This window comes from Bemisia tabaci, chromosome 10 (assembly GCF_918797505.1).
Source record: "Bemisia tabaci chromosome 10, PGI_BMITA_v3".
NCBI lineage: Eukaryota > Metazoa > Arthropoda > Insecta > Hemiptera > Aleyrodidae > Bemisia > Bemisia tabaci.
Window position 1 is genome coordinate 24,006,248 of NC_092802.1, and position 18,558 is coordinate 24,024,805.

General features: G+C 39.4%; 1 protein-coding gene across 3 annotated transcripts in view; it reads left to right on the forward strand.

The window, feature by feature from the left end:
• Positions 1-840: 840 nt before the first annotated feature.
• The window catches only part of LOC109042317 (uncharacterized), a 117,886-nt gene continuing 100,168 nt past the window's right edge, over positions 841-18,558 (forward strand). Inside the window, exon 1 of one of the 3 annotated variants that reach the window (XM_072304841.1) lies at positions 841-1,444. The gene's annotated coding sequence lies outside the window, so the exon portion shown is untranslated. The remainder of the gene's footprint in view (positions 1,445-18,558) is intronic. The other 2 variants (XM_019058989.2, XM_019058993.2) reach the window with 2 other exon arrangements.

The window sequence follows — 18,558 nt, forward strand, 5'->3', positions numbered from 1 at the left end:
TTCTTAATGGTTCTATCTTAAATATGCACTGGAAAAAAAAAAAAAAAAAAACACATTGGATCTAGAGTCCAGACTCTTGAAAACATTGACAAGGAAAAGTACTCTTGATTCAATCGGATTTTTGCTTGAATCAAAAAGAAATCCGCTTAAATTAAGAGGCTTGGTTCTTGATTTAAGCTAGATTCTGCTTGAATGAAGAGTCCTTTTTCTTTTCGATGTTTTTAAGAGTCTGGACTCTACATCCAATGTGTTTTTTTTCCAGTGTGAAATCCACCACATTTTAGACACCTGCAAATTGTATAAAGCCGCTTTCATGGCGCAAATTAGCATCACCCGCAAATTCTTCACGTAAAATGGGGTGTCTTACAACGAGGAAGGAGGGGTGTCCAAAAGTCGGCCAAAACGACTTGAGTGATAGCTTAACGGCTCCTTAAAATTCCCGGAAAAATTAAAAATTTCCCACACTGAAAGAAAAAACACATCTAGAGTCCAGACTCTTGAAAACATTGACAAGAAAAAATACTCTTGATTCAATCAGATTTTTGCTTAAATCAAAAACCAAGCCTCTTAATTTGAGCGGATTTCCTTTTGATTTAAGCAAAAATTCGATTGAATCAAGAGTATTTTTTCTTGTCAGTGTTTTTAAGAGTCTGGACTCTAGATCCAATGTGTTTTTTTTTTTTCCAGTGCACAGTAATCTCGTATAGAGAAACTTGTATACATCACACTGCGATTTAAATTGCGGTGTCTCGTGGGGGACTATCGAGTCGAGCCGTGCGCAGCGCTGCTCGCGTGGCGGCACCGCTGAGCGGGGATCCCACAAGACAGCGCCTTCAGTCTCGCGAACGCAGCCCGGCACACCGTTCACCGGCTTTAAAAAATAACTCCCTCCTTCCGCTCTCGTGCACCGCTGGGATTAGAGCCGCACTCGCTCGAATTTCAACCCGACGCAACAGTTTAGTGCGATAAAGATTAAGTGCTTTTCGAGGTCTCCGTCCGCGTGCGAAACATTCTCAGTCGTTAGGTAATTTTTTCGGTCCGGGGATGCTTTTTTTTGCTATCGTTCGTACTTGCTGAACCTCACGTTACGTCACGGAGATTACGTACTTGTTTGGTAGAGCGTGAAAGGATTATATGCTTTGAGTGATTTTTTACGCGAGGTCGGATCCAAAAAGTGTACGCTTCTGTATCCTCTTATCTTGTGTACGTTTAATAAAATATAGATGTTGATTAGGAAGTTACAACTGCTCCCTTAAAGTTCTTATTGATGATGTAGTACATTTTGGGGGTGAAAAAGAGCGATCAACAAACAACGATCGTTTCACCATTGTTTGATTTGTGCTCTTAAACCGGTTCGGAACGGTCTTCGATAACTTTCTGTGCGGTTAGTTATTTCGAGTGAATCCTCGTACGGAAAAAAATAATTGAGAGTGTCAAAAACAGGGTAAGTGTTACTTTTATATTTGTGACTCGAGGAAAAATAATTTTGTAGAAATCCGTTAAATGCAATAATTGGATTGATTAACTTTTTAACTAATTAGGTAACTCTTTTTATAATACTTTAAGTTCATCGTGGAAAAATGAAAAAACATTCAATAATTTACAGTCGAATGAATTCTTTTCTCTAGATCACTCGATAATTACGCTTTTATGGGGGCTCACAACTAACTAAATCCGGTAAAATTTCCAGAAAGAGTTTTTTAGTAGCCTCGCCGAACAAAAATGAAGTGCTTTTAGCAATTTAAAATGTTCCCATGGGTTTACGGCTTTAGAAAGTCAGTTCTATTGGTATAAAAAATAAATTGAAAAATAAAAAATTTTTGTACTGCACCGGAAAAAATGTGATGTTGATTTAACATTCTGGATGTAAAAATGTGTGCGAGAACTTACAAAATGCTGAATTACTCGCTACAGCGGTTAGTTTTACATCTCGACATTGTTAAAGTAACTGCTATAGCGGTTGATTCAGCACTTTGAAAGTTCTTGCACACTTTTTTTACATCCAGGATGTTAAATCAATATCACTTTTTTTTCGGTGTGAAGCTGAAAATATATTAAACTTTCTTAAATGTGTAATATATTCTCAGATTCGTGAGTTGCAAATTTTTACAGAAGGAACCCAGTGATTTAGTTTAACTTTCAAAAACTCTCCAAGCTGCATCTGAGATCGTCAGGTGAACCAAATTTTCAATTATCGGTCGCTGTTTTCAATTTGAATAATTGTTTTTTGGACTCATTGGATTGCTTTAAAATCACATTATTCTATGATAGAAGCAGTCAAATATGTAAAAAAAATCTTCAAACCCCTACGAGAGTGGTCTCATGGCTCCTATGCCTCATTAAAAGGAGTAAACTTTGAAAGAGCTAGACTGAAAAATAGAGCATTACGTCGCGGACAGTACAAAACGTCGCCCTTCACTGGAAAAAAAAATACGTTCGATCTAGAGCCCAGACTCTTAAAAACATCGACAAGAAAAAGTACTCTTGATTCAATCAGAATCTAGCTTAAATCAAGAACCAAGCCTCTTAATTTAAGCGGATTTCTTTTTGATTCAAGCAAAAATCCGATTGAATCAAGAGTATTTTTTCTTGTCAATGTTTTCAAGAGTCTTGACTCTAGATCCAATGTGTTTTTTTCCAGTCTTTTTGCGTCAGGGCGTATCTCCATTTTCGCATGAGCCCCAGAAAGCATGGGTTCATACGTAAACCAGGGTTCACTAGGAAATTGATACACGCTCCAACGTCAGGGCCAACGAAAAGTAGGACCTATACTGCCGTACTAAGAAAAAACGCAGTATGAGCTTTTAGGCGTTGCCACATTTCTTCTGGCAAATCACTAATTTTTAGCAAATTTTTTGAATATTTTTCTGCCAATTTCTCAAAAAATTTTGCTCGTAGTTTGATCTAAACTTTCTAAAAATTTCAAAGAAAAATATTCCTAATTTTCCTCATAAATAAACATTTTATTAGAGGAAATCCGCCAACTCTCGAATGTTCGCACGGCATTTTACCTTAGTACGGTAGTATACTTGTAATGTCCGTGACGTTCTATTTTTCATTATCTGACCTTTCATCATGGTGATGAATCGAAAGGCTTTCAAAATTTTTTACTCCAAATAATTAGAGCTTTCACGACACCTCAAAGCGTCAAACTATAGGTAATGTTGGTGACAACAATAATGCCCTCGCAGTCTTTGGTACTACACTAGCAAGCGTGTGATAATAGCATTCTCATAAAAAGAGCACTTCTTTCGTATCGAGTTCGAACATTTGTGCTTTTTGTCGCTGTGGTGGTGACTGATGTTGTTGCAGTGTTGAAGACAAGATTCTAGCACCTGCCTTTTACGACTGCAACAACTGCTCAGGGCCGTATTTCTCTTGGCTGCGTTTAGCTTGTGCGGGCTTATGCATAATTCTTTCCCCTTCACAGAGAAGCGGAATAATGTTATGAGTGTATCTCTTGTAGGCACAAGTCAACGTTGACATATTTTTTAAACTGCCTTGATTGTAGTCTAACAGTAAAATATTAGAATGGTGATGACACTGTGCCAAGAGTCCAAGACAATTTGAAATAATATTCGCGCACGTTGAGCCCAAGGGCGTGGCGTGCTTTGCGATCTATCGATATTTCCCTATTTGAAGCTGTGGTTATCGATTAAGGTGTTCGCTGCGAACACCCTGTTTATCGATACTTTTCTATAGGTTTCCATAGCTCCGATCAATCGATATATCTGTTAAAGCTTTACGCTCACAATGATGGCATGATAAGATATTTCGTAATTCGACACATCTTCAAAATTTCCCCAACATCTTATTTTCTTACTAGTGGTACCTATCTCATCCGTTTAAGACCATTTTGTAGCATCGGAGCGCAAAGTTCTGTAAATTGAATACAAATTCTTTCAGAAAGTCTTCCCTAAAAATTCTCAACTAATTTTATCAGACTTTTATCAAGTGCATATTAACGTCTCATAGAGAAATATTCATTATTTTCCCCAAAAATAAATATTTTGGCAAGGGAGGAAATTCACACGAAAAATACCAATACGGTAACTTGTTTTAAAGCACGGCAGTATTCTTGTACTGCTACCTTCCACCTTTCGGCATCATTAAGTAAGACGTCCAAACTTGGATTAGACCACCTCTTTACGTAGTATATTAGCGAATATTTATAGCAGCGGTTAAGGTGAATTCCAAGGTCTGCCTAAGAATGTTATTCTTATAAAAAGCCTTTCTTCTGCACGTAAATAGTAGTGCAAAAAGGCATACTTTATCATCGGCGAACATTTAATAATTTAGAAATCTTTCACAGAATGATGGAGGCGGTAGTCGGTACTTCATTCACTGGGTAGGCGGGAGGCTGTTTTTTATGTCCATTAATATAGAAGACGTCTGCGTCGTGCCTTCCCTCATCTGTCAGATAAGGGTTGACACCGAGAAAAAATATCTGACAGAGTTTACTGTAGGTGTTGTCTTTTTTCTCACCAGCAGGTTATAATGACATTCTACCTCTCTCGTCATAACATTCCTCGGACATTCAGTTTTTCCTCGAATATTCTGATTGTTTCTAATAAAAATCGGAGATTCGTGATTCAACATCCATTACTGCGTATCAAGGATTAGAATTTTGATGTTTAGTTTGTTTAAAATCAACCTTCAAGTTCATTAAAAGCGCCGGCAAAATTTTCATCATAACATTCCTTGGACATTCAGTTTTTCCTCGAATATTCTGATGCGGCACAGGAAAACCAAAAAACCAAGCGGGGTCGAGGCTACTTCAATATTAAGCTTCCATCGTATAGCTAAGGCGCAGGGATACAACTATTTGAACTCTCCGGAACGCGTGGGGTATCACGCTTCAATTGAAGGCGTTTTCGAATCTTCGGTCTTTACATGACGAGATTTTCCAAATTGTTTTGCATTACATTGTTGATTTGAGTTTCTTTTATTATTTAGTTAAATTACTCCTCCTTCTTAATTTTTATTTATCTGCAAAAATTATCCATTTGCGAAATACAATCCTGGCTTTAGCGCCCTTAAACTACGGCCTTATTGGTCGAAACTGCAGTAGCGGAACAGGAAAACCGAAAAACCAGGCGGGGACGCTACTTCAATATTAAGCTTCCATCGCCTTGCTAAGGCGCAGGGATACAACTATTTGAACTCTCCGGAACGCGTGAGGTATCACGCCTCAATTGAAGGCGTTTTCGAATCTTCGGTTTTTACATGACGAGATTTTCCAAATTGTTTTGCATTATATTGTTGATTTTAGTTACTTTTATTATTTAGTTAAATTACTCCTGCTTCTTATTTTTTAAATAATCCTCGCAAATTATCCACTTGCGAAATACAATCCTGGCTTTAGCACCTTTAAACTACGGCCTTAGCGGTCAAAACTGCAGTAGCGCATTATTTCTGATAAAACTCAGAGATTTGTGATTCGCCATCCATTATTGCATATCAAGGATTAGAATTTTGATATTTATTTTGTCTAAAATCAACCTTCAAGTTCAGTTAAAGCGCCGGCAAAATTTTTCAAGAGATCACTTGTCGAACGGTTTACGAATTGTAGCCACGTATGCATTGGAGATACGGCGTACTTTTGGAGGGAAAGAGCGAGAGAAAAAATGCGTGGAATGGTCATGGGACTTCCAACGACTCAGTTCTCCAACGATTTTTTACTCCGCAGTCGTGGTTTGAACAAAACAGAGACATTGTCGATAGCCAAAGTGCCAAACCGAGTAACTCCATTTTAGTATCTCAAAATTTCCGCTAGTAGTTTATTTCTTCGAAGAGAAACAACATTAAAATTCTTTGCAAAGTATTCTGCTGATAGAGGAGAAAATTTGTGGAAATTTTTAATAAATTAGAATAACTAGTTTTCCAGGGCAAAAATAAAGTATGACAGGAAGTATGCGAAACCGAAACAAAAAGGATGCTGACTTGACATTGTGGATATAAAAAAGTGTGCAACAAATCACAAAACGCTAGATATGTGTCATTCAATAATTTTTCTAGTTCCACTAAGCTCCTCCAAATTTCTTTCAAATTTTTCTTGTGCAGTTTTGTTGTGGGAAATTTTAAAACCACATAGTGCGATACACACAAAAAAAAACAAAGAAAAGAAAAAAAAACTCACAAAAACACTGATTTAACCACCACAGCAGTTACTACAGCAATGTCAAAATGTAAAGCTAACTGCCGTGACTGTTAACTTAGCGTTTTGTGAGTTTTTTCTTCTTTTTTTTCACAAAACACTGATTTAACCGCCACAGCAGTTACAACAGCAATGTGAAGATGTAAAGCTACCTGCTGTGGCGATTAACTCAGCGTTTTGTTAGTTGTCACACACTTTTTCACATCCAAAATGTTAAGTCAGCATCCTTTTTTTTTTCGGTGTGCGTCAGCAAAGGAGAAACGTGGTTTCGAACCGCAGCCGTCGAAGCTCACCGTGAGGATTTCCTCTGACTCAGCACTGAACATTGCTCAGGCGGTTATCGGCCGTTTCCAATGATATCTAAACCGCATTATTGACCCGTTGAATTGTTAAAATTCCGATCAATTAAATCGCTTGAAAGGAGTTCATTCGTTAGCCCCCACCTCCCCCCGAGTCCCGACGGCCCTGCAGCTACCGAAACGAGATTAGACCGTCCCTGTGAAAGTTGAACAAACCCACAACTTTTGCTCCGCAAAGCCCTTTGACACTTCCTCTCAAAGTGATCTGGACCATCTCTTAGCCTCGAGTGACCAACAGAGTGAGCGAGCCCTTTAATGGGCATTCATTTCCACTTGTTCTCTTCCGCATTACTGATTCTTTCATGAATTTGTGAGCTACTCCATGCTTATTTTCTGCTCTGTGGGGTGAACCTTTTAAGAAGGAAGTTTTATGGGGTCTGCACTGAAAAAAAATTCTCGGCTTTTTACCAGGGTCCGTTGGTACCTTTAGCATATCACTTTTTTTTTACCAATTATTGGTAATTTTACCAAGACAGACTGGTAAGCTTACCTAAAAACCGGTATTTTTACTGTTTTTTTTCAGGTAAGAATACCACTTTTATTGGTAATCAATTCCCGGTAACTTTGCCATTTTATCTCGGTAATTCTACCACAGTCGATGAAAAATATTGGCGTTTTTACCAAGGTCCAGTATAATTACCGAGAAAGTCCAATAATTTTACCGAGATTTCTCGGTAAAATTACCAATTCTATAAATGGTAATTTTACCAGGAAAAAACTGGGATCAAATAGAACCCTGAATTCTTGGTAATTTTACCCTTTTCTTAGTAAATACACCGAGATTTTTTTTCCGTGTGGTTGAAAAAAAAGGGCTCTCGAAGCCGGGTGGATACTTCATGAGCGAAATGACCGTTTCTTTTCTAAAATGTTACGAGGAACACGGAGAACGATATAAAATCTGAAGATATGCTGATCCTATGCTTCGTCAACGGTGATTTTTACACTTTACATACAACGAAAGATAACTTAAGATGAAAAAGGTCTGTAAGGTCTGTGGTCTCATCCGAGAATCTCCTATTTTCGGGCTATCGAAAATCCGTGGCAGGCGTAACATTTAGGTATGAAACGTAGATATAAATCCGTCAACCAAAAATAGCTGCATTCTATCGTAGGTATCAAGGTAACCACAACGCCCTAGTTTTTAGCGTACGCAACGCGAATACCCAAGGATTACGAATAGTTGCATCCTGACTTAAACATTCAGAAAGCTGGAACGCCTGCAATGCATCATGGATGCAAAATATAGGCATTTACTAAGAACGAATAGTTCAGTGGCGTGGCGCGTTTTGCGATGTATCGATTGATAAGCCATTTAAACCTGTGGAAAAGGATCGATAAACAGGGCATTCGCAACGAACGCCCCAATAATCGATTCTTTACCACAACTCCAAATAGGGATATACCGATAATCGACCATTCACGCCTAGAGATTAATCGCATAATTAATCGCAGATGCAATACGCACACTAATCGTATCAAAACGCCGTGGAAATTCAGGAAGCTGGAGTGTTATGGAACGCAACTGCAATGGAGGTGTTGCATGTGTGAGGAATTCGCGACTTGACTATTGACTCTTATGTAACAGTTCGCGAGAAACACGATGGTGCCACTGGTTTCCTCTGAAATCAACTTCCAAGCTCAAAAAAAGCTCTCAAGTTGAGGCCAAAATGGAGGGGATATCCCATGCTATCCTGAGAGTCCATCTCTACATCAAGACGAACTCTCCATCCAAAGGTAGGGAGCAAATACATTGACAGGGCTGCCACCTTATTTGGGGACTCTAAAACTGAAATCACGGCAAGCTTGCTAATGTATTTGCTCCCCATCTTCGCATGGAAAGTTTGTCTTGATGTAGAGGTGTGCTCTCAAGGTAGGGTGGGATGTCCCCTCCATTTTGGCCTCAACTTGCGAGGTTTTTTTGAGCTTAGAAGATGATTTCAGATAAAACCAGTGGCACCATCGTGTTTCTCGCGAACTTTTACATAAGAATCAATGGTCAAATCGCAAATTCCTGACACATGCAACATCTCCATTGATGCATTGGATGCAGAAAAGGCATTTCCCGGTTTCAGAATCTGCAGTGCTAATTTATTTTTTCGAGAGGAGACTATTGGGTAAATTTTCTGAAATTTTACGTTTTCAGCATTGTAAAATCAAAAGGAATATTCAGTAAAAGCTACAACACATTACTTACATTTGATCTAATAATTATGGACGAAACGTTAGCGGAGATTTTGAAACACTACGACCAAGAAATGCCCTTTCTGCGCCCAGCGTTTCAATTTCGACTGGATTTCGCTCCGATTCAGATCGTGCAGTAGGACTGTTTATAACGGTCTTTCAACGGTGGGCGAAGTCATTTTTACGTCATTTCATTCCTCATAAGGATCGATTTATTCCCATGACGTAGGACGAGTTCTCTCTCTTCGAGCGATTAAGCTGACCAAGCGAGTTATTGGATGTTTATTTACTTCGCATCTGTGGCAAAATGACCCAACGTTGCGGCGGATATAGTATTATAAAACCCCCGTCATGAGATTAAAACGCAGGGAATTGGGCAAATTCGGTGAAGTGTATATATAGAGATGAAAATATTGGAATAGGGAGGAATTTAGCCTCCTCTTTCTAATCGAAGAAAAAGTGTGACGATGGCAACCGGAATGCGTCAAGTGCAGCGGTAATAAAATATGTTTTGCGAAGGAGAATGCTTTGAAACTCTAAGGAAATTCTGATCCTATAAGGGCGCAATGAAAATCATAACTATTTGCATAGGTACAGGTTAAAGCATGAAAAAGCGAAAAGATTTAATATTACACTGCTACCGATGTCTGCTTCAGAACGGCATGGATCACAAACGTGTGCCAAGTCAAAAGAAATAAAAGAACTTCCTCGGATAGTATGAATGTACTAGCGGAGAGCCCGGGACTGAAGTCACGGGTCTAGATGCTTCATAAAAAATTATTAATTTAATAACGGGGAGCATTAGGCCGATATTGTTTCGGGGATGATACCACTATTCGACCACATGGGAGCTTGTTTTGCCTGAGTGAGCATGCCATTTCACGACGATACCGCTATTCGACCACGCGGAAGCTCCTGATGCTTACACTGAAAGTGAAGGCGAAATGAAATGACTTTAATTTAATATTCTCCTGTTTGGTGAAATGCTATTTTTTAAAAACGTTATAAGTAACCGCACAATTTCTCGATGAAACAGCTATTCCACTACTTCCACGTTCTTATTTTATTTCATTCTCCCTCTCACTGCTCTCTTCGTTCTACTTTTCATTTCTTCTTTCTGTTTGCTTCTCCCACTTTCATTATCTTCTTCTTCTTCTCTCTAAATTTATTTTAGCTTATTCTCTTTCACTCTTCTTGTTCTGCATCATTCGTTGTTCTCCTTATTCTTCATATATAATAGAGTGATTACTGTATGTACAGACTGACCCAGGGTTAAACGGCCAGACTGCAGGAGCGTGTTCTATGGATCAAAATAAGACTTCTTTGTTGTATAAAGTTTTTCCCAAAAGTGTCTCCAGTCGGAGCTGCGGCCCTTCAAAAATTTCGGAAAGTAAATTTTTTTTCTGAATTTGGCAACGGTTGCGAACCAAATCTCATAAAAATTTGTACCCTGTGCTTTTATGCCCTGAATACATAAATGATCTGAAATAATCGAAATCTCAATTTAAAGAGGGGATTTGGGGGTGTTTCGGCTCCTGCAGTCTGGCCGTTTAACTCTGAATCACCCTGTAGATAGCACATAACCGACACGAGATCGCCATGGATCGTGCTCAACACATCAAATAAATGAGATTGTATCGATATCGCGGTAGATCTATAAAGTGGTTTTTAAGCACTTCAGAGAACAATTCGAAAATCAAGTAATCGATTGATATATTTTTTTAAACCCTTCACACCCTAGATAATTTTTCATAGCACGGTAGTCGAGTCGAGGTATCCTACAGGTAGGGAAAGTGAAAGAGGGCAAAAAATTGGAGGAGGTGCCAAGCGTAAATTATGGACGGCTCCTAAACTCTACTCGTTTTCATTTATTTTGCGAGACGCAGGAAGTTCCGGAGTTCGTCTATCTCCTCTCTCGACCGAATCCTGAATTTCAGTGCAGTCGTCACGAGGCGAGGAGGGTTCTCTACCTGTCTCCTGTCACGAATCATGATTATTTAAAACGTTGGAATTCGACAAAGATCAACCGGAAGTGCTTCAATGGAGAGAATTAGTTGGACCGCGCTAAGCAGAAAAGTACCAAGTCACATCAGCTATTGCCAAATTTAATTTGGCATTTTAATTTTTTACATGATATACAGTTTAATATCGATACATTCCGTTTTACCCCTATATCTCTTTTTATACTTACCAAATTGAACAAACCAATTCAACGTAATAAAGACAGGGTTTTTTTGGAGGAAAAAGATCGCATTCGCAAAGAATTTCGATACCAGTATCAACTACGACATTCTCTCTCTAAAAAACCCCTGATGTCTTTATTACGTTGAATTTGTTCGTTGTAAATTCTTTTGTCGTGAGACTAAAGAAATTGATCTTAAAATTCGATAAAAGTGACAAGTAGCTGAAAAATGGAACTGCTCGATGCGATAAAGCGCATGTCATTCTGACACAAAATATGGCGTCCATCGAATCACCTTAAATTCATCTCATTATTTTCCAAATTGCGAATGCGAAACAAAAATGAAGAACCGTTATATTCGTTTCTTCGACGATCTTCGACTTCCAAAAATGTACGTTCTTTTAGAGGGCTATTTTGAAATTAGACATGATTGATCATACCAAAGGAAACGATGAAAAAACAACCCCCCTACCATCAAAATAGAGATTGGCACTTGCGTGATTTGGAAAATAATCGGTTCAATTGGAAAAGAAATGGTATGAAAAATTGGGAGAAAAATATCCAGAATTTTCCAAGTAATTCGTTCAAGTTGAAGGAAATACGGCAACGTCTGAAGGCTCTTTTGGCGTTTTTCCTTGGTCCTTCGGTTATAGGACATTTTGTCAAGGATTTTTTGTCAGCGCACCTGTTTCTCCAGTAGTTTACGTCCACGCGTTTTTTCGGCAGGGGAGTTTTGGTCCACGTAATTATTATTATTGAGACTCAAAATAAAATATTCTTGACGGCATACTCAGGAATTTGTCTGCCTAAATCGAGTCACTTTTTTCTCTAATGAAATTTGAAAGTTATGCTAAACTTTATTAAATACGGATGCTAGGACTTGATGAGTTTTAGGATTATCGCTCTCTTTTTGTGCCGTAGCATCTTGATTCATTTTGCGGAGAACGCTGCGTATTCTTAAAGAATGCCCGTCATTCTTAGTATGTTGGGGCGTCTTCAATTTCGAATGATACTACGCAAAACCTCTATTGGGAAATAGTTTCTTGAGGTGCCATGCCGCGTTTACGCGGCACGGCGAGTAGGAGGCCAGTGCGGAACGCGCATTGGCGCCTACAAACCTAAGTAGATACTTCAAACATTGCGCAATGCGTGAAGTATCCCCTTAGGTTTGTAGGCGCCAGTGAGCCTCTCGTGCTGGCTGCACGCCGCACCGCTCTGTTCGGCTCTAATATTTAAACTCGCAGAGTCAGCGATTTTCAACTTATGATTTTGAAATGCTTGCACACTCTGCATGACTATTCTCATTTAAATTGATGAAAAAAGATATGTATTAAAGGAAAATATATTATATTTGCTGTAAATATTAATGTGATTCTGTGTAAAATTAAATGATTTTCAAAGCCCTCTAATTTTCTCTTTCATATTTTGTGCTTTTACTGTGCTGTAGCGCAACCAAACGCTCAAAATTGATTATTTGATTCTAACAGATCGATGTACAAATGGGTTAAAACAAATGATTGCGTGCTTTTTGGTTTTTTCCCCTCTTTTATTTATTTTTGCACAGTTCCTTTGAACACACGACTCATTGAGATTAATGTCGATGCCATCGCTTGAAAATGTTTCACAAATATTTGCTATGTTTTACAAAGATGAATCACAAGAAAAAAGTAACATTTCATTTAAAAAATGAGTCACCATAACAACACCTCCTTCTCCTTCAATTTTCTCATTTCGATATTGTCGATATAATTTTAAAATCGGACTTAAATATAATGCTTGAACCAAGTCACTGTTGCTTATTTTACGCATGGATGTAAACTACTGGACAAAACAGGTGCGTGGACAAAAAATCGTTGACGGAATGTCCTGGAACCGGTCCTTCCGTCCCGTAACCCCTCTACTACCAAAAAAGAGATTGGCACTTGCGTGATTTGGAAAATAATCTGTTCCATAGGCGGATCCAGCAACTCGGCAACACCGCATTTCCTCCATTTAAGGCATGCTAAATAATCGATTCTTGTCGGAGCGCCTGGCCCTCCAAGAATCGATACATTTCCATAGGTTTAAATGGAGAAAAGACAATGTTGCCAATCCAGTTGTTCCACCAATGATCAGTTCAGTTACAAACGAAATGTCATGAAAAATTGGAAGAAAAATATTCAGAATTTTCCAAGTAAACTCGTTTCTGTTGTGGAGAATATGGCAATATCTGAAGGCTGTTAAGGCGTTTTTCTTTAGCACGGCAGTATGGCGACGGCCCGAACTTGCTCGAAGCGTCATCTTTACTCCGTTTTAAAAGGAAAGTTCAAAGTGTAGGACCCGCCAGGGCGCTAAACGTACAATTCAGGAAGGTTAATTATTTCACCCGGTCGGTTGGCGAGGCGAATGACGTCCCTTTCTTGAATGGCCCCGTGTTCCATTTATTCATTGCGAAGTGTATCATTCGCACCGGTTCTCATCCATTTTCATCGCTCGCCCCAACCCGTGCTGCAGGTCAAGCTCCACGTTACACTCCTTTATGTTATTTTTCGACGGCGCACGGTGGATCGAGTCAATAGGGGAGGTCGGACAAAATGGAGATGTTGCATGTGTGAGGGATTAGCGATTTGACTGTTGATTCTTAGGTAAAAGTTCGCGAGAAATACGATGGTGCCACCGGTTTTCTCTGAAATCAACTCCCAAGCTCAAAAAAAGCTCTCAAGTTGAGGCCAAAATGGAGGGATATTCCACGCTACCCTGAGAGTCCGCCTCTACATCAAGACAAACTATCCATGCAAAAACAGGGAGCAAATACATTCGCAGTGATGCCGTGTTTTCAGTTTTAGAGTCCCCAAATAAGGTGGCAGCCCTGTCAGTGTGCTCCCTATCTTTGCATGGAGAGTTTGTTTTGATGTAGAGGTGGACTCTCAGGATAGCGTCGGATATCCCCTCAATTTTGGTCTCAACTTGAGAGCTTTTTTTGAGCTTGGGAGTTGATTTCAGAGAAAACCAGTGGGACCATCGTGTTTCTCGCCAACTTTTACATGAGAATCAACAGTTAAATATCAATTTCCTCACACTTTCAACATCTCCATTTGGAAACTTTCAACGCCTATAACTCCGTTAATACACAACTTTGAGATTTGAAAAGTGGCTCATTGCTTTTCTCGTGAAATTTTTTCCCAAAAACACCCCTTGAAATTTAAAATGTTACGAAATAAACGTCAGAATTTGCAGTTTTAGAAATAAAAGTTGTGTCCGACCTCGCTAATTGACTCAATCCACTGTGCGGCACGCATGAGTGAGGGATGAGTGGAGAGAGGGTGTGAGAAAGAGGGCCTGGATAAAGTTGGACACGCTGATGAACGCGATCAAAGGGTTTGCAGAGCACACGAGATACACTGCCGTGCTAAGGAAGAACGCTGTATGAGCCATCAGACGTTTCCAAATTTCCTTTTAAAAATCAAGAGTTAACAGGGAAATTCGTGATTATTGTAATTTCCGATATTTGAGAGGAATTCGTTCGTAATTTTATCTAAAAAGTCTCAAAATTTCAAGGACTAATATTTAAAAGTTTCTTCAAACTAAAAATTTTCGAATGCTCATACGGCGATTTTCTTCAGTACGGTAGTGCAGCTGAACCAGGATATTTTTTGGAAGTATATAACTCGGAGAGATGCCAGCTTCTGGAGGATCTCTACCATGACAAATTCCTTTGGCGGGTAGACGTCGCAGAGCGCCCTAGCGCGACGTAAGAGCGGCTAATACACGCACATATAACTTCGAGAATATTTATGAATTTTAACTCATGTGATATTCTTTCAACAGAAACTAATTTGTAGGATTTTTAGACTTGGGAGAATAAAGGAGCTAACATTCTTTAATTTTTTGGGATATCGGTCAATTTTATCTCACAAAAGTAAATAATTACTAGTTATTTCAAATGTAAGCAACATATATGTAGATACACATTCTTTGACTTTAGGCATCGCTACTGAAATTGAGAGCCAATATGAAGGTTGTACAGTGTGTCAACACAACAAGACACTAGAGAAGGTCTGAAGTGGAGGAATACTTCACATGTTTTCTCTTCAAAATCCCACATAGCGACGGTGAAACTACCAAACCACGTATCTCGTTTGCGGTGTTTAAAAATCTACGCTCGCATTTTATTTTTTTGAAGTAAACCAAATCAATATCATTCCTTGAAATTTTCACAGAATTTTCTCTGCGCCAAGAGGAAAAATCACAGAAATTTTCAAGACTGGACGTTAAGTATAGTTTTTCATTTAAAAAATAAAGTATGACAGGAAGTCTGCGACGTCGCAAACCGAGATACGTGGTTTGGTAGTTTCACCGTCGATAGAGAACATTTCACATAACGAGAAGTTTTGAAATTATCTTCTGAACGAGATATTAACAAGACTATTAAACACAGCAGGGCTGAGTTTAGGGGCTGGCAAAGTAATTTAAATGCAGGGTTTTTCTAAAAGAAATTTGAATTAAAAAAAAAAAAAAAATTGCAAACGAGAAAAGCCGACAGAATCTCTCATTTCTTGAGAGTAAAAATATAGTAATTTCTAATTCGTCGTTTCTCGGTGGTACAAGAGACAGTACCTTTAATTCTTTGAGTTAAGAAAGGAACCAAAACGCAATGCGGCCTGGAGCGGCGTATAGAGCAATAATGACGAGGACTTTAGATGAATAGGAGAAGCCCTCGCCCTCGGCGCGGCGGTCGGCATGAAACGCGTGTTACACATATTAGCGCCTACAAGACAGCATGAATACTTTACGCATTGCGTCAAACACAGTGCGGTCAGCAGCGGTCGGCGAGAAATGCATAGCGCCTACAAGACTGCATGAATATTTCACGCATTGCGTCAAACACAGTGCGGTCAGCAGCGGTCAGCGAGAAACGCATAGCACCTACAAGACTGTAAGAATACTTCACGCATTGCGCCAAATACACTGCGATTGGCACGGCGGCGGCGAAGTTAAAATTAATAAGCCACATTTATGTCTGTTGTCTCACAATTCTATCGTTTATTCCTTATCAATGGAAGGCCTTGTCCAAACAGAGATAGGTTTACGGGACTTGACTCTCGCGAAAAGTTCCCTGCACTTTTGCTAGTGTTGACAGGGTTCTCACAAAAAATGTGTCTAACACGAGTAAACGCGTATTATGCACCCCCTACCACCTTCGGTACGTCCATCCCATGGTTGTTATTGATTGTTCAAAACGAATGAGAAGGAGGCGGCAAAATACAGGCGGCCCATGGGCGACAAGTAGGTAGGTAAATCCGGCCCTGAAACACAGATAAAATGGAAGTTCGATTATCCAAATGACTTCATTTGCAGCTTTGCCACAATGTTAAAAGGAAACACTGCTACGTTGTTTAGAAATTGATATGATTTGTTTTCTTTGTGGAATTTTGAGGAGAAAACACGTAGTCCTGTGCTTTAATTGGACGTATTTCTGTCAAACGGAACCAGAGACAGGTGGAACTGAAGGGGTGTGCTATGTGCTAGGTAATCGAGGGCCGTATGAATGAACGGGAATTAAAAAACGCCCGTGACGTCAGCGGCAACGAGGCAGGCGCACAGTGAATCGAGTCGATCGGAGAGGTCGGACATGAAAAGTTTTACTAAAAGTGCAAATTGTGATGTTTATTTCGGCATATATTAAATTTTAAGAGGTGTTTCAAGAAGTATATTTCACGAGAAAACCACCGGAAATACTTGTGGAGCCTCAAAGTTTTGTATAAATGGAGTTATAAGCGTTTAAAGTTTCCAAATTTTGTGCGACCTCTCCTATTGACTCGATCCAATTAGTGGCGCCGCGGTCGCGCGAGTGGATCATGAACTCATGAGCCCTGTCCACGACGCTCTTGTCCCATGCACACGGCTCATGTGTGCCGAAATCAGTTGGCACATAGTTCCATTTGGCAGAGTGTAAAATCCTGCTTTTCCATTTCTCCAAAGGGAATCACGCCAACTTTAACATTGTTTCTTTTGCACCTTTCTAGAGCACACCCCATCTTTCCCACTCATCCACAGTTCCGTTTTGGGAGAAATAGCCCAATTCATACCTTGTCCACACTGGCGTGCTAAGGAAAAACACCGCATGAATATTTAAGAGTTGCCAAATTTCCTTCCATAAAATGGTCATTTTTGCGGAATGTTATGTATATTTGGACGTATTTCTGTCAAATGGAACTAAGCGCCAATTTGAGTTCCTTTTGAGAAATTTAGAACCCCGGATAGCGCGTTCTGTCAAACGGAGCTAAGCGCCATGAAAAAACATTGCGAGTTTAGGACAGAATGAGCATCGTGTTCCGGAACACCCGCCAATCCAAGTCCCCTCTTACTTCCTCCCCCTATGGCGCTTAGTTCCGTTTGATAGAAATACGTCCATTTTTCCTTGAAATTTCCTGATGTTAAAGATTAAATTGTCAAAAAAATTGCATGAAGAATTGGAGGAATATTATTCAAAAATTCTCCCGTAAATTATTGTTTTATTGAAGCCAATTTGGCAACGCCTGAAGGCTCATACGGCGTTCTACCTTAGTTCTAACTTTGCTTCTTATGGCATCCCGGACATGGACAATACTCAAAAGTCGGTAACACTCGGTTTTGACCATTTTGAATGCAAGTAAAATAATCGATATCTATCTAGGCAGGGTGCCTCACCGCCTCACATAGAATCGATTATTTATAACAGGTTCAAACCGATGAAAAACAAAGTTGCAAACTTAGGAGAAACGATGCGTGGGTGCACAAGGTCTTAACCTCAGTCAACCGTAAAATTATGTCTGACATTCAAACGGATGACAATATGGGTAATGACCCCATGGATTCGGACGTGCCGTCATTGCAGTCCAAGTTGGGTATCGATTATTTGATGGATACTGTCTGGGACGGATTGAGAAGGAGACCTTCCACTAACCACATAGTGACAGTTTTTTTTTTCAGTTGGGAGCTTTCGTTTTCGAAACTCTCTTGAGATACCTTCCTGATGTCTGCTAAGCAATGATTGAGTGATTTGTTGGGTTAAAGAGTTAATGCTTTGTACACTTGTTTGGCATGCTGCTCAACTTGCACCTCGGCAGATGGCTACCATCGATGCCAAAAATTTGGAAAGACGTCATTCCATGTCGCAAGCTAAAAATAATACATACCTCCTTATCGGTAACATTTTAAGATTTTCGAAAAAATCTAATACGAATATTACCTTTGAATTTTTCGTGAATATTTCTGAATTACTTAATGAGAAGCAGTCACAAAAAATCTTGATCTAAAGTTTTTGGCTACATTTTCTTTTATGAAAAATAAAGTTTTTTCCCTCTTTTTAAACCAGAAATTTTATATTACAGAACGATACATCCATTTCATGAAACAAACGTCACGTCTCAATACACCTACAATTTCTTTTGGCTGAACCAAGATTAAACTATCGTTTCCCGACACCCACCGCTGACCCACATCGCTATGCTAAGAAGAGACTTTATACGTGCCTCCAAATGATGCCAACTTTTCCTTATAAGAAACAACTCTCCGTTGTGCTATGGCTGAGGTTTGCAACAGGCCCATTTTAAGTTCTTCACATCGGAGGAAATTTCGCAACAATTAAGCGCTCATACGCTGTTTCTTCCGGTAACCAAATAAATCTCTTTTAGATCATGATTTCTTTTAGATGCGCT